This window comes from Lissotriton helveticus, chromosome 1_2 (genome assembly GCF_964261635.1).
Source record: "Lissotriton helveticus chromosome 1_2, aLisHel1.1, whole genome shotgun sequence".
NCBI lineage: Eukaryota > Metazoa > Chordata > Amphibia > Caudata > Salamandridae > Lissotriton > Lissotriton helveticus.
The window spans coordinates 146579915-146592841 of NC_136058.1; positions in this window are offsets into that span (position 1 = coordinate 146579915).

Genomic DNA, 12927 nt, shown 5'->3' on the forward strand with positions numbered 1-12927 from the left:
ATATGACCCCAGCTGCTGTCACCCAATTTTACTTCTTGATTCTGTCACCAAGTTAATTGGGAGAATCACATTGGATAGTTTGCTTCTATGGGCTACAGAGAAGAATATTCTCTCCCTGGTTTACTATGGGTTTAGAAAGGGCCATGGCACAATGGAACAGTGTTTAAATCTTCACATCCTTGTGTCCCAATATACGTTTGCCAAGAGTAGTTTGATCCACTTGGCATTTATGGACTTAACAAGTGCCTTTGACTGTGTAAATAAATCCAAGTGTGGTATCTTCATTTCTATGCCATGCATTCTCCCCCTAGTATTTTGTCCCCTACTGCTCAGCCAGAGTGGCTGTGAAGTAATTAGAAGGGTGATGTGTGCCTGGTTGAGGGAATGTCCATTGGGCTCGGAGGGCCGAGCAGCAATGATAACGCTCTCGCTGGGGCTTCCTTACTACCATCTTTACCTGTAACCTGAGGCTCTTTGTGAATAAACATTATCCTGTTTCACCTATACTACTGGCTACTCTGCATCATCACAATGGTGACAATTGGAGGAAAAACCTGCTTGTGGAAGGAACTTTTGGAGTAACTATGAGTTGAAGAACTGCAATACAGACTAACATGAAGATTAAAATAATTGAAATTGAAGCTGGAAGTAGTCTTATACGGCCCTAGAAGCCCCATCGGTGTCCTTTTCACCGGACAGCACATAAACAACAGAAATATAGGGTGTTTCATTTGCTTAATGCAGATGTACTGGCAGCCTTGATGATGATGTGAACCTATTGTGTTTGCAGTCAATTTCGTAAGGACTGTACTTACACCAAACTAGATGAAAGACCAGAGAGCCTTGAACTGGTGGCAAGTGGACGTTTTGGGTAGTGCCTATGTGAGTGTACTGAAACTGGACATTTTAAACTCTATTTAAGAGCAAACCAGCAGCATTTACAGTTGAGGAAGACCAGCAGTGCAGTGAATGTTAAGGATATTGGCAATATTAAAGCTTCCTCTGCTTGTGGAGTGAGTTTGGCCTTCGGTAACTGTAGACTCCATGACCGGTAGGCTCCAGTATTATTTGTTCCGATGGATACATCTGCCTGTGGATTGATCACCTTTTGAATTACCCAAATGCGCAGTATTCCCCGGAAACATTTCCCCTCAGCTCTCCCATGTTGACGAGGATGTCACAATGGAACGGCTCCGCACACGACTTTGCATGACAGCATCGGAGCCATGAGAAGACCTTGCTGGCGCACTGATGTTCGTTCCCTTTTTCCGCGCCATCGCCGCATTTCAGTTTTCCCCCCAGGCTCTCCATTTCTGGGAGTTCCTTTGTTACTCCAAAGAAGTCAGGTTTCAAGCCATACAGAGAATGTGGGGGCCAGATGTCCATCACTGACCCCCATGAAGACTGTTTATGGGGTCGTTCATGGGACCATGACGTCGGGACATGCACTTCATGGAAGCGCATGAATCCGAAGGTGCCGGAGGAGAGGGAGGACAAGTTATTCATGGCAAAGGCCAAAAAACAGAAGAAGGGTTGCAGGAGGTCTCTGACTCGCTCGAAGTCACTGATTCCACATATTTCAATTTCTTCAAAGAAACACTAGAAAAAGCAACACTATGGTTGTTGGCGTCGCTCTTTGAAGGATGTGACTTCAAAGTCAGTATCCCCAAGTCCAAGATGCCATCGCAGGGGTGAGATCGCTCCGACTGGCATGACTCCGGCCCAGTCTTCGGCTCCTAGGGCACAGGCTCCAACGGCTCCGAGAGATGCAATGCCTCCACTGTTGCCGAAGTCAACCATTTCACTTCTGGCTCCAGGGCTCTCCGGTGCTGCAACCCATGCCGAACCTAGGGCCTCAAAGGGCTCCAGAGCCTGTGGTACCGGATCTGACATAGTCCGCTTTCCTGGCTCCGGGATTGGATTTGTTGCATTTTTTTATTGCGATGTTTGGCTTGTTCGCCAGAGCTGCAAATCCTACTGGTGCACCTGTTGGCCCCATGGGTCAGTTGGCATATTCCCTGGGAGGTTTTCCACTTCACTTTCCCCATGCCATGGTCATGGATTTTTTTGCCTGTGGCTCCAGGGAGTGGGCCTCTTCTGACACCGAGATTATCAACACCGTTGAAGTCTTTGGAGGGTCGAGCTCCTCTAGATGGTTCCTCCAGGGTGCTGTGTGGTTCCAAAACCGGTACAAAAGGGGGTGGTGATGGACGGAGCATCCGAATCAATCAAACACTCACACCCAGTCAAAAGATCTGGGTTTAATCCATCACCGTTCTTTAGCCCACTCTGCCACCCCAGTTCAGACATGGCTATATGCAAATCAGTCTGACCCTGTGCCTCATAGGAACAGTCCAGCCCGAACTGCCAAGCCATGTCTTCCCTGGACCGGAAACAAGCTTCCGAGGACCGGTTTCTGGCATTCCAGCCGTCTTCAGCCCGGCTTGCTTGAATCCAGTGGCAAAGTGAGCAAGGGACTCACGTCTGAGCATACCCTGCCACACTATGGCGGCCATGACTGAACTGGGGTGGCAGAGTGGGCTAAAGAACGGTGATGGATTAAACCCAGATCTTTTGACTGGGTGTGAGTGTTTGATTGGTTCAGATACTCCGTCCATCACCACCCCCTTTTGTACCACTTTGGCCCGAATAAGTTTGGCAGGGTATGCTCAGACGTGAGTCCCTTGCTCACTTTGCCACTGGATTCAAGCAAGCCGGGCTGAAGACGGCTGTAATGCCAGAAACCGGTCCTCGGAAGCTTGTTTCCGGTCCAGGGAAGGCATGGCTTGGCAGTTCGGGCTGGACTGTTCCCATGAGGCACAGGGTCAGACGGATTTGCATACGGCCATGACTGAACTGGGGTGGCAGAGTGGGCTAAAGAACGGTGATGGATTAAACCCAGATCTTTTGACTGGGTGTGAGTGTTTGATTGGTTCAGATGCTCCGTCCATCACCACCCCCTTTTGTACCACTTTGGCCGCCATAAGTTTGGCAGTGTATGCTCAGACGTGAGTCCCTTGCTCCCTTTGCCACTGGATTCAAGCAAGCCGGGCTGAAGACGGCTGTAATGCCAGAAACCGGTCCTAGGAAGCTTGTTTCCGGTCCAGGGAAGGCATGGCTTGGCAGTTCGGGCTGGACTGTTCCCATGAGGCACAGGGTCAGACTGATTTGCATACGGCCATGACTGAACTGGGGTGGCAGAGTGGGCTAAAGAACGGTGATGGATTAAACCCAGATCTTTTGACTGGGTGTGAGTGTTTGATTGGTTCAGATGCTCCGTCCATCACCACCCCCTTTTGTACCACTTTGGCCGCCATAAGTTTGGCAGGGTATGCTCAGACGTGAGTCCCTTGCTCACTTTGCCACTGGATTCAAGCAAGCCGGGCTGAAGACGGCTGTAATGCCAGAAACCGGTCCTCTGAAGCTTGTTTCCGGTCCAGGGAAGGCATGGCTTGGCAGTTCGGGCTGGACTGTTCCCATGAAGCGCAGGGTCAGACTGATTTGCATATGGCCATGACTGAACTGGGGTGGCAGAGTGGGCTAAAGAACGGTGATGGATTAAACCCAGATCTTTTGACTGGGTGTGAGTGTTTGATTGGTTCAGATGCTCCGTCCATCACCACCCCCTTTTGTACCACTTTGGCCGCCATAAGTTTGGCAGGGTATGCTCAGACGTGAGTCCCTTGCTCACTTTGCCACTGAATTCAAGCAAGCCGGGCTGAAGACGGCTGTAATGCCAGAAACCGGTCCTCGGAAGCTTGTTTCCGGTCCAGGGAAGGCATGGCTTGGCAGTTCGGGCTGGACTGTTCCCATGAGGCACAGGGTCAGACTGATTTGCATACGGCCATGACTGAACTGGGGTGGCAGAGTGGACTAAAGAACGGTGATGGATTAAACCCAGAACTTTTGACTGGGTGTGAGTGTTTGATTTGTTCAGATGCTCCGTCCATCACCACCCCCTTTTGTACCACTTTGGCCGCCATATGTTTGGCAGGGTATGCTCAGACGAGAGTCCCTTGCTCACTTTGCCACTGGATTCAAGCAAGCTGGGCTGAAGACGGCTGTAATGCCAGAAACCGGTCCTCGGAAGCTTGTTTCCGGTCCAGGGAAGGCATGGCTTGGCAGTTCGGGCTAGACTGTTCCCATGAGGCACAGGGTCAGACTGATTTGCATACGGCCATGACTGAACTGGGGTGGCAGAGTGGGCTAAAGAACGGTGATGGATTATACCCAGATCTTTTGACAGGGTGTGAGTGTTTGATTGGTTCAGATGCTCCGTCCATCACCACCCCCTTTTGTACCACTTTGGCCGCCATAAGTTTGGCAGGGTATGCTCAGATGTGAGTCCCTTGCTCACTTTGCCACTGGATTCAAGCAAGCCGGGCTGAAGACGGCTGTGATGCCAGAAACCGGTCCTCGGAAGCTTGTTTCCGGTCCAGGGAAGGCATAGCTTGGCAGTTCGGGCTGGACTGTTCCCATGAGGCACAGGGTCAGACTGATTTGCATACGGCCATGACTGAACTGGGGTGGCAGAGTGGGCTAAAGAACGGTGATGGATTAAACCCAGATCTTTTGACTGGGTGTGAGTGTTTGATTGGTTCAGATGCTCCGTCCATCACCACCCCTTTTTGTACCAGTGTGGTTCCGAAACGGCACCAACTCAACCGAGGACGGCTTCGATTGTCATGATGTCACTCACCAAGACCTCCATTTCCAGTTGAATCCTTCTTGGTGCTGAGTGTTCCAAAATCCTCCCTGAATCAATCAATGCGGCAAGATTATTATAACCCTTGCCGATTTGAATGACCCTGGGGGAAAGGGGAAGAAGGAGAAAACAAGACAAAACACAGGACTCCTTCTTCAGAGGAAGTCATGTAGTGGTTTCTCATCTGGAAGTGACTCTGAACTCTTTCCTATAGTATAGGAAATGGAACAGTCAAACATGAATGATAAACATGAATATCCGGAAGCTGTAAATATCAAAATAACATGGGCGATTGCCTACCAATTTCTAGCAGAGTTCATGCGCACACTTTGTAAGTAATACCTTTTAACGTCTCTGAGGAACTCTTGATTTCAATATATTAAGGAAGATCTATTATCAGTATTGATCAGAACATTAATATCTTGTGACGTTAGTTGGTTAGTGATATTATCATTAATTATGTAACCTAGAACATACCTTTTGTTCCCAGGGATGAGTTGACCAATGGGGTTCTAAAATTATAATGAGAAGAACAGACACAGTACAAATATATATACTTTTCAACTGTTATTCCGACCTTCAGGAATTTACCAAACTTCCCATCAAATGTAGTTTCTTTACAATGCACCAAAAGTTAGGCCAGCGTGACTCTTCTTTTGTCCATACAATGCTCAAAGTTTTTTAACATTTTCCAGAGTGTCAAAAGTGCCAAAGATTAATCAGAGTTCTTAGAAAACGTTCTGCTTCGTGTTTCCTCACACAAAGCTGAAATAATGTCTTTGCTGAATAATGTCTTTTTACTTCTTAAAGTTCTTTTGTAGACAAGTGCTGTCTTTTCTTCCCTGACACGATTTTTAAAATGCCCAGATAGTCAAAGAGTTAAAAGAAAAGGCTTACTGGTGCTTATTCAAACTTGGATTCAAGCCTTACGTTTTTCCGTTTTTTTGGAGTATATCAGTAAATCATCAATGTATACCACAACGCAGATGTCCAAAAGATTATGTAATACTTTATTGATAAAGTACTGAAATGTAGCTGGGGCATTGCAAGACCAAAAGGCATCACAGCATATTCAAATAAGCCATGTTTAGTACGGAATGCAGTTTTCCACTCATCTCCTTCTTTAATGCGAACAAGATGATAAGCCCCGTGCAAGTCCAATTTGGCATATACACTTGAACCCTTCACTTGGTTTCATAAAACCGGAATCAGAGGTAGAGGGTATCTGTTCTTTATGGTAGCTTTATACACTGCATGATAATCAATGCATGCTCTCAAATCGCCAGACCTCTTAGCCTCGAAGAAAAGTGGCGAAGAAACTGGCGAAGGAGAGTGGCGAATGAAGCCTAATTCCGGTAATTCGTCCAGGTAAGATCTTAGGTATTGGTTTTCTGGCTCTGTCAGAGCGTAAATAGTGCTACAGGGTAAAGTGGATCCAGGATTCATATCTATTCTACAATCGTAGACTCTATGCGGTGGTAACGATGTCGCCTTAACTGGGTCAAATACAACAGAAAATTCTTGATATTCTTCAGGGACACTAGAAGGTTCTTGGTTCAAGGTAGCGCAAAAAAGAGGCATCTCTGGATCTTTGGTTTCCTGATAACAATGAACCCGGCAGTAAGATGAGTGTAATGTTACTGTGCGCTTAACCCAATCAATCTTTGGGTTATGAAGCTCCAACCATGGAACCTCAAGAATTACCCCAAAAGTTGGAGTGTCAATGAGGTCAAAAACAACAGTTTCGGTATGCCCATTATCCGCTACAATTGTGAGTGGAACTGTGTGAAATCTGATTAAACCGGAAGACAAGGCTGACCCTTCAACAGCCCGAACTGGCTCTGGTTCTTTTATGGAAACTTGAGTTATATGTAATAGTCTGGCAAATTTTAAGTCAAAAAAGATTCCAGTTGCTCCAAAATCGAAAAGAACAGGTATGCTATGTCTTTGTTGATTAGTCAGGATAAAAGCCAGTCCCACAGTAAAGGGCCTAGGGGTACGATTGATAACATTTGTTGCATAATGTGAGATCAGTTTATCATTATTTCCCGGGGAAACGATCTCTGCTTTCCTCGAGAAATTTAGTTTTCCTCTGGTTTGAGTACATCACTGACTAACGCTACTGTTCTATTTTTTGTAGGTTTTACAGGACACTCTCTAGCAAAATGCCCGGATTTCCCACAATACATTCAAAGATTTCCTTTACGTCTTAGTTCTTTTTCTTCCACAGAGAGAGGACCCTTTAAGCCACCAATCTGCATAGGTTCTACATGTAAATTCGTATCTTTTTCCTCTGTCTCTTTCTTATCAATCTTAAAATGTAGGTTTCTAATGTCCTCTCTGGGTCTTTCAGTTTTTCTCTCCCCCAGTCTGTGATCAAGTTTGACTACCAAATCTGAAAACTCTGTATAATCCTCAGGCAAATTTACTATATGTGCTAATGAATCTTTTAGGTCTTCCCTAAGACCCCTGTAAAATAATGATATGCTTTTTATCTTCGGGCCAACGAGTCTCTGCTAACAATCTATTAAAGGTAGTCACATATGCAAGCAGATCGTTGGTTCCTTGACGGTGGTTCAGGAGCTCATTGTCAGAGGCCTGAATGAAAACATGCTTTGTGAAAAGATTTGACATGGCAGTCTTGAAGTTAACCAAATTATGCAGCAGGGGATCATTAGAGTCTACCAGAGGCATAGCCCAATTGGCTGCAGCACCCCCCAGATATGAAATTATAAAGGCTACTATCAACGTATCTGTAGTGAACTCCTGAGGTTTACACATAAAGTGGAGATGGCATTGACTCATAAAAGTCGAATAACGACTACTGTCTCCGGTGAATCTTTCTAGGTTGGCAAGGGGGACCGGACTCAGAATAATTACATTAACTTGTAGTTGTTGCTGTTCTGAAGTTTGGCCTGACACATTACGTGAAGCGAATGCCGATGAACCAAACGTTGGAGGGGCTAGAATGTTTTTTTCAGTTTTTCCAACCGGGTCTCTCCAACTAGTGAAACCTGATCTAGTCCTATCTAATTCCTGTCGCAGACTCTGATTCTCAACCCGCAATTCCTGCATTTCCTCATTTAACTTATGAACTAGTTGCGTTAACTGTTTGGTATCCATGACTTCAGAACTCAGAACCAAAAAGGAAACAAGGGGTAGGTGTGGCTTCGCTTTCTGTCACTATGTCACTCACCAAGACCTCCTGTTCCAGTTGTTTCCTTCTTGGCGCTGAGCGTTCCGAAATCCTCCTTGGTTCAATCAATGCGGCAAAATTATTATAACCCTTGCCGATCTGAATGACCCCCGGGGGAAAGGGGAAGTGGAATGAGAAAACAAGACAAAACACACGGCTCCGTCTTCAGAGGAAGTTATGTAGTGGTTTCTCATCTGGAAGTGACTCTGAACTCTTTCCTATTGTGTAGGAAATGGAACAGTCAAACATGAATGATAAACATGAATATCTGGAAGCTGTAAATATCAAAATAACATGGGCGATTGCCTACCAATTTCTAGCAGAGTTCATGCGCACACTTCGTAAGTAATATCTTTTAACGTCTCTGAGGAACTCTTGATTTCAATATATAAAGGAAGAATTATTATAAGTATTGATCCAAACATTAATACCTTGTGACGTTAGTTGGTTAGTGATATTATCATTAATTATGTAACATAGAACACACCTTTTGTTCCCAGGGATGAGAACAGACACAGTTCAAATATATATACTTTTCAACTGTTATTCCTAACCTTCAGGAATTTACCAAACTTGCCATCAAATGTAGTTTCTTTACAATGCACCAAAACTTAGGCAAGCGCGACTCTTCTTTTGTCCATACAATGCTCAAATATTTTCAACATTTTGCAGAGCGTCAAAAGTGCCAAAGATTAATCAGAGTTCTTAGAAAACTATCTGCTTTGTGTGTCCTCACACAAAGCTGAAATAATGTCTGTGCTGAATAATGTCTTTTTACTTCTTAAAGTTCTTTTGTAGACAGTGCTGCCTTTTATCCATGACACGATTTTTGAAATGCCCAGAATGTCAAAGAGTTAAAAGAAAAGGCTTACCTGTGCTTATTCAAACTTGGATTCAAGCCTTACGTTATTGCCGATTGTAGCCTTGATTTTAAGGCTGTTTTTCTTTCTCTTGCAGACTTAAAGGAAAGGACTCGGCAGAGCCCTTCTCCAGGAAGAAGTCAAGGAGCCCTCCGGAAGCACTCGGAGGATCGGGGAGACAAGGAAATGAATGCTTGCTGGAAAAGACAGGAACAGGCTGAAGATGGCGTCCAGCTCCAGCGGGGACGGTGAATCCAATTCGGAGGTCTCAATAAAGACGCGATGAAGCGAAGCGTCATTTGGGAGGCGGGTGGGTTTTTTATTGCCGGTTGTGCACGAGCGCTTCATTAGTCCTGCTCTCTGCACGTGAAGCCAACTGTCAGCCTAATCACGAGGCTCATGTGTACAACAGATCATGGTAGCTAGCTCAAGGCCATATTAGGTAGAGTTTAACAAAAAGCATTGGCACCTGCAACAAGCATTGGTACTTGCAAGGCTACCTTTTATAGAATAAGCATTTCACAATTAACTCAGTAAACTATATTAAAAAGTAGAATGACAATAAGCATGACAACAAGCATAACAGTGATTATAAACCCTAACATCGACTGATCCCGTGGATCTCCCTTCGACGCTGATCCCAAAGTCACGAGCGCTGCTGACACCGATTCCGAGGAAAAGATCTCGGAGAGAGGCTCAAAGGCCTTTGGGGGAAGAAGAATACCAGGAAGACCATGGAGGTGCTGAGAAAGGAAAGATTGTGGATCCTGATTCGGATTTTGAGGGTTTGCAGGAGGCTAGTGGCCTGGACACCTCTCCTGAGTGGTAGCTTTCATCACCAAAGGGCCTGCCGATGCAGGAGGTGACCAAATATCATGCTTTTATCTGAAAGGCTGCAGACCTCTTGGGTTTGCCTGTTCCTACAAGGGAGTTGAGGTCTAATATTCTGGCGGAGTTTCTCCATTCCCCTTCCTCTGTTTTAGAACCTTCACCTCCCTACAATGAGGCATTGACGGAGCCCTTTCTGGATATCTAGCAGAAGCTAATGTCCACGGCAGCGGTTTCCAGGACTATACAAGGAGGCTCCGGTGGATCTTGTATTTCTGTCTACCCATCCTTCACCGGAAAGCTTGTTGGTCCAGGCTTCGTGTGATTTAAGGCTGTTGGCAGGTTTCTTCCCATTCACGTCTGCGGATAGGGAGTCAAAGCGCATGGAGCAATCGGGGAAGAAGGTTTTCTGGTCGCAGAGTATGGCCCTTAAGTCCACAAATGCCACATGTCTTTTGGGTCGTTACATCCATGCCCTCATGGACTCAGCCAGGGAGGTTGTCCCAAAGTTACCTGAGGAGGTACAAGGGCATTTCTTGGAGGTGTTGTCGGATGCCGGAGCTGCTATCTGCCTAGTGATCCAATCTGGGCTGGACTTGGCCGACTCTGAAGCCAGGGCAATGGGTTAGTCTGTGACAACAAGGAGGCACACATAGTTACGTGGTTCAGGATTTTCCTCTGATGTCAATGCTACATTACTGGATTTGCTACTTGGGGATTCAGACTCAACCCAGGAGCTTTGGGCAGTTCCGCAAGTTTCATGGCTTTGGAAGAAACTTGTCTTTTTGTGCCAGGCAACAACCGTAGCAGCAGCAGGCCAATCCCTTGATTTGGTCCTACAGGGGAAAGGGTAGAGGTCGTCTGCTGGGTACTGAACGACAATAAGTCTCCTCCTCCTCTTCTGCCTCTCCAGCTGTTGTTGCAGGGAAGCAGCTCTAGTTCCACCATCCTAGAGCATGCTTTTCCCTTGGGAGGACGGGTGTCCCATTTTCTACAGCATTGGAGGTCTGTTACTACTGATCTCTGGGTTTTGAACATTGTAGAGAATAGGCAGGCTCCACCCTTCCGTGAGTTCACCCCCTCCTTTCCCTCCCCATCAGGGCTGTTGCTCAGAAGAGCATCTTCTGCTTTATTTTTTTTTCCCAGAGTCTTACATAGCAGAACTAGACCCAAAGGTATCAGAGTGCTTTATATGAGCACCAGTTATGTTACGTAGCTTCTCCAGCAGGAGGTTCTGTAATTGCTTCAAAAAGGTGCAATCGAGGTAGTTACGCAACAGTAAAGGGTCAGGGGTGCTGCTCTCGGTACTTCCTGATACCCAAAAAGTATGGTAGTTTACAACTGATTCTCTACCTCTGAGTTTTTACCTCAAACAGGAGAAATTCAAAATGTTGACCTTGGCTCAGGTTCTTCCTGCACTGGAGAAGGAAGACTGGATGGTTTCGATCAATTTAGAGGATGCATATTTTCCCATTCCCATTCCCATTCCCATCCTGAAGTCGCATCTGAAGTATCTCCTTTTTACGGTTCGGTCTCAACATTACCAGTTTGCAGTCCTTCCTTTCGGCCGCGCACTTACACACCTCAGGTCTACACAAAGGTGATGGCGATGGTGGCAGCTCATCTCAAAAGGTTCCGGCTTTCTCTATCTGGACGACTGGCTGCTCAAAGCAAAGTCGCCAGAGATGGTGCTTCATCATTTGCATGAAACAACACAATTGTTTGATTTTTTTGGGGGGGATAAATGTACCCATATCAAACCTAGTACCCTCTCAGCGCAACCTGTTAATAGGGGTAGTACTGGACACTACTGTAAGTCGTGCCTTCCTGCCTCTACAGAGGATTCAAGAAATCCAGGCAATGATTCCACTTTTTCAGAATGGAGTGGCTGTTTCAGTCCTGACAGTATTGTGCCTGTTCGGTTTGTTTGCTTCCTGCATACTGTTGTTCAACCATGCACGCTGGCATATGAGGGCCCTCCAGTGGAGCAATGGTTTCAGCACAACAGAGATCTTGATGAAGGGGTCAGAATCTGCACTGCACCGAATCTGCTAAGGTGGAGTGTGCCAGGCAACCTGTCTTGAGGGAAGCAGTTTCAACCTCCTTCTCCAGTGGCTACAGTATAACGGATGCCTCCACTCTAGTGTGGGGAGCCCATCTGGAGGATTTGATGGTCAAAGGTCTTTGGTCTCCAGAGGAAAGTTTGTTTCACATCAGTCTTCTGGAATTGCGGGCGATACGTTTGGTTCTCAAGGTCTTCTTTCCTTCTTTCTCTTCACAGACCGTTGGTTCAGGTCCTAATGGACAACACTGCTGCAATGTAGTACATCAACAAACAGGGAGGACTAGGGTCGTATCTTCTCTGCAGAGAGGCTCTGCAACTCTGCTCCAGGAGTAGGGAATATAAGATTTGCGTAATCGCAAATTATCTAGCCGGAGAACTGAATGTGTGCGGACAGTCTGTTGGCAGTATTCAGCCGATCACAAGCCCATCATCTCCATCAGGTTGTGGGGGTTTCCTCAGTTGGACCTGTTTGCCACTCATGAGAAAGTGCACTGCATATCATTCTGAGCTTTGGGGAAAACGTTTCAGTTAGATTGGGGCTCACAGCTTCTTTATGCGTCCCCCCATACCCTTGATTTCTCGAGTTCTAAGGAAGATTAGCCAAGACCAGGCCCAAGTCCTATTGATCGCCCCGGATTGGTCATGAAGGGTGTGGCCCACAGACCTCCTTTACCTCTCAATACACCTTCCGCTCTGTCTCCCTCTGATAGCATACTTCCTCTTGCAGTCGTAGGGGCAGGTACTTCACCCCCCCCCCCCGCCCCCCCTCTAGAGCCTGCACCTTCAAGCCTGGAGATTGAACAGGGCTACCTGAGTTCTTTCTCTCTTCCACCAGATGTGGTGGACGTTCTATTATCAGCCAGAATACACTCCACCAAATCTGTCTATTCTGGTAGGGGGGCCAAGTTTGTTAAATGGTGTAGAGAGAGATCGATTGTTCCCCTACAGGCCCATTTATCCTATGTTCTGATTTTCTCTTTTCCTAGCGCAACAGGGTTGTGCAGTAGCTACTGTCAAGGGCTACTTATCTGCCTTGTCGGCTTTTCTCTGTTTACCAGACCAACCCTCATTGTTTAAATCTCCCATAGTTATAAGATTCATTAAGGGGCTCACTAATAGGTTTGCTCCCACTCCTTTTATCATGCCTCAATGGGATTTGAATTTGGTCCTCATCATTTTAATGGGTTCACCCTTTGAACCTCTGCATAGTTGTCCTTACTAGCTTCGAAAACTTTATTTTTAGTGGCAATCACTTCTGCTAGGAGGGTGAGTG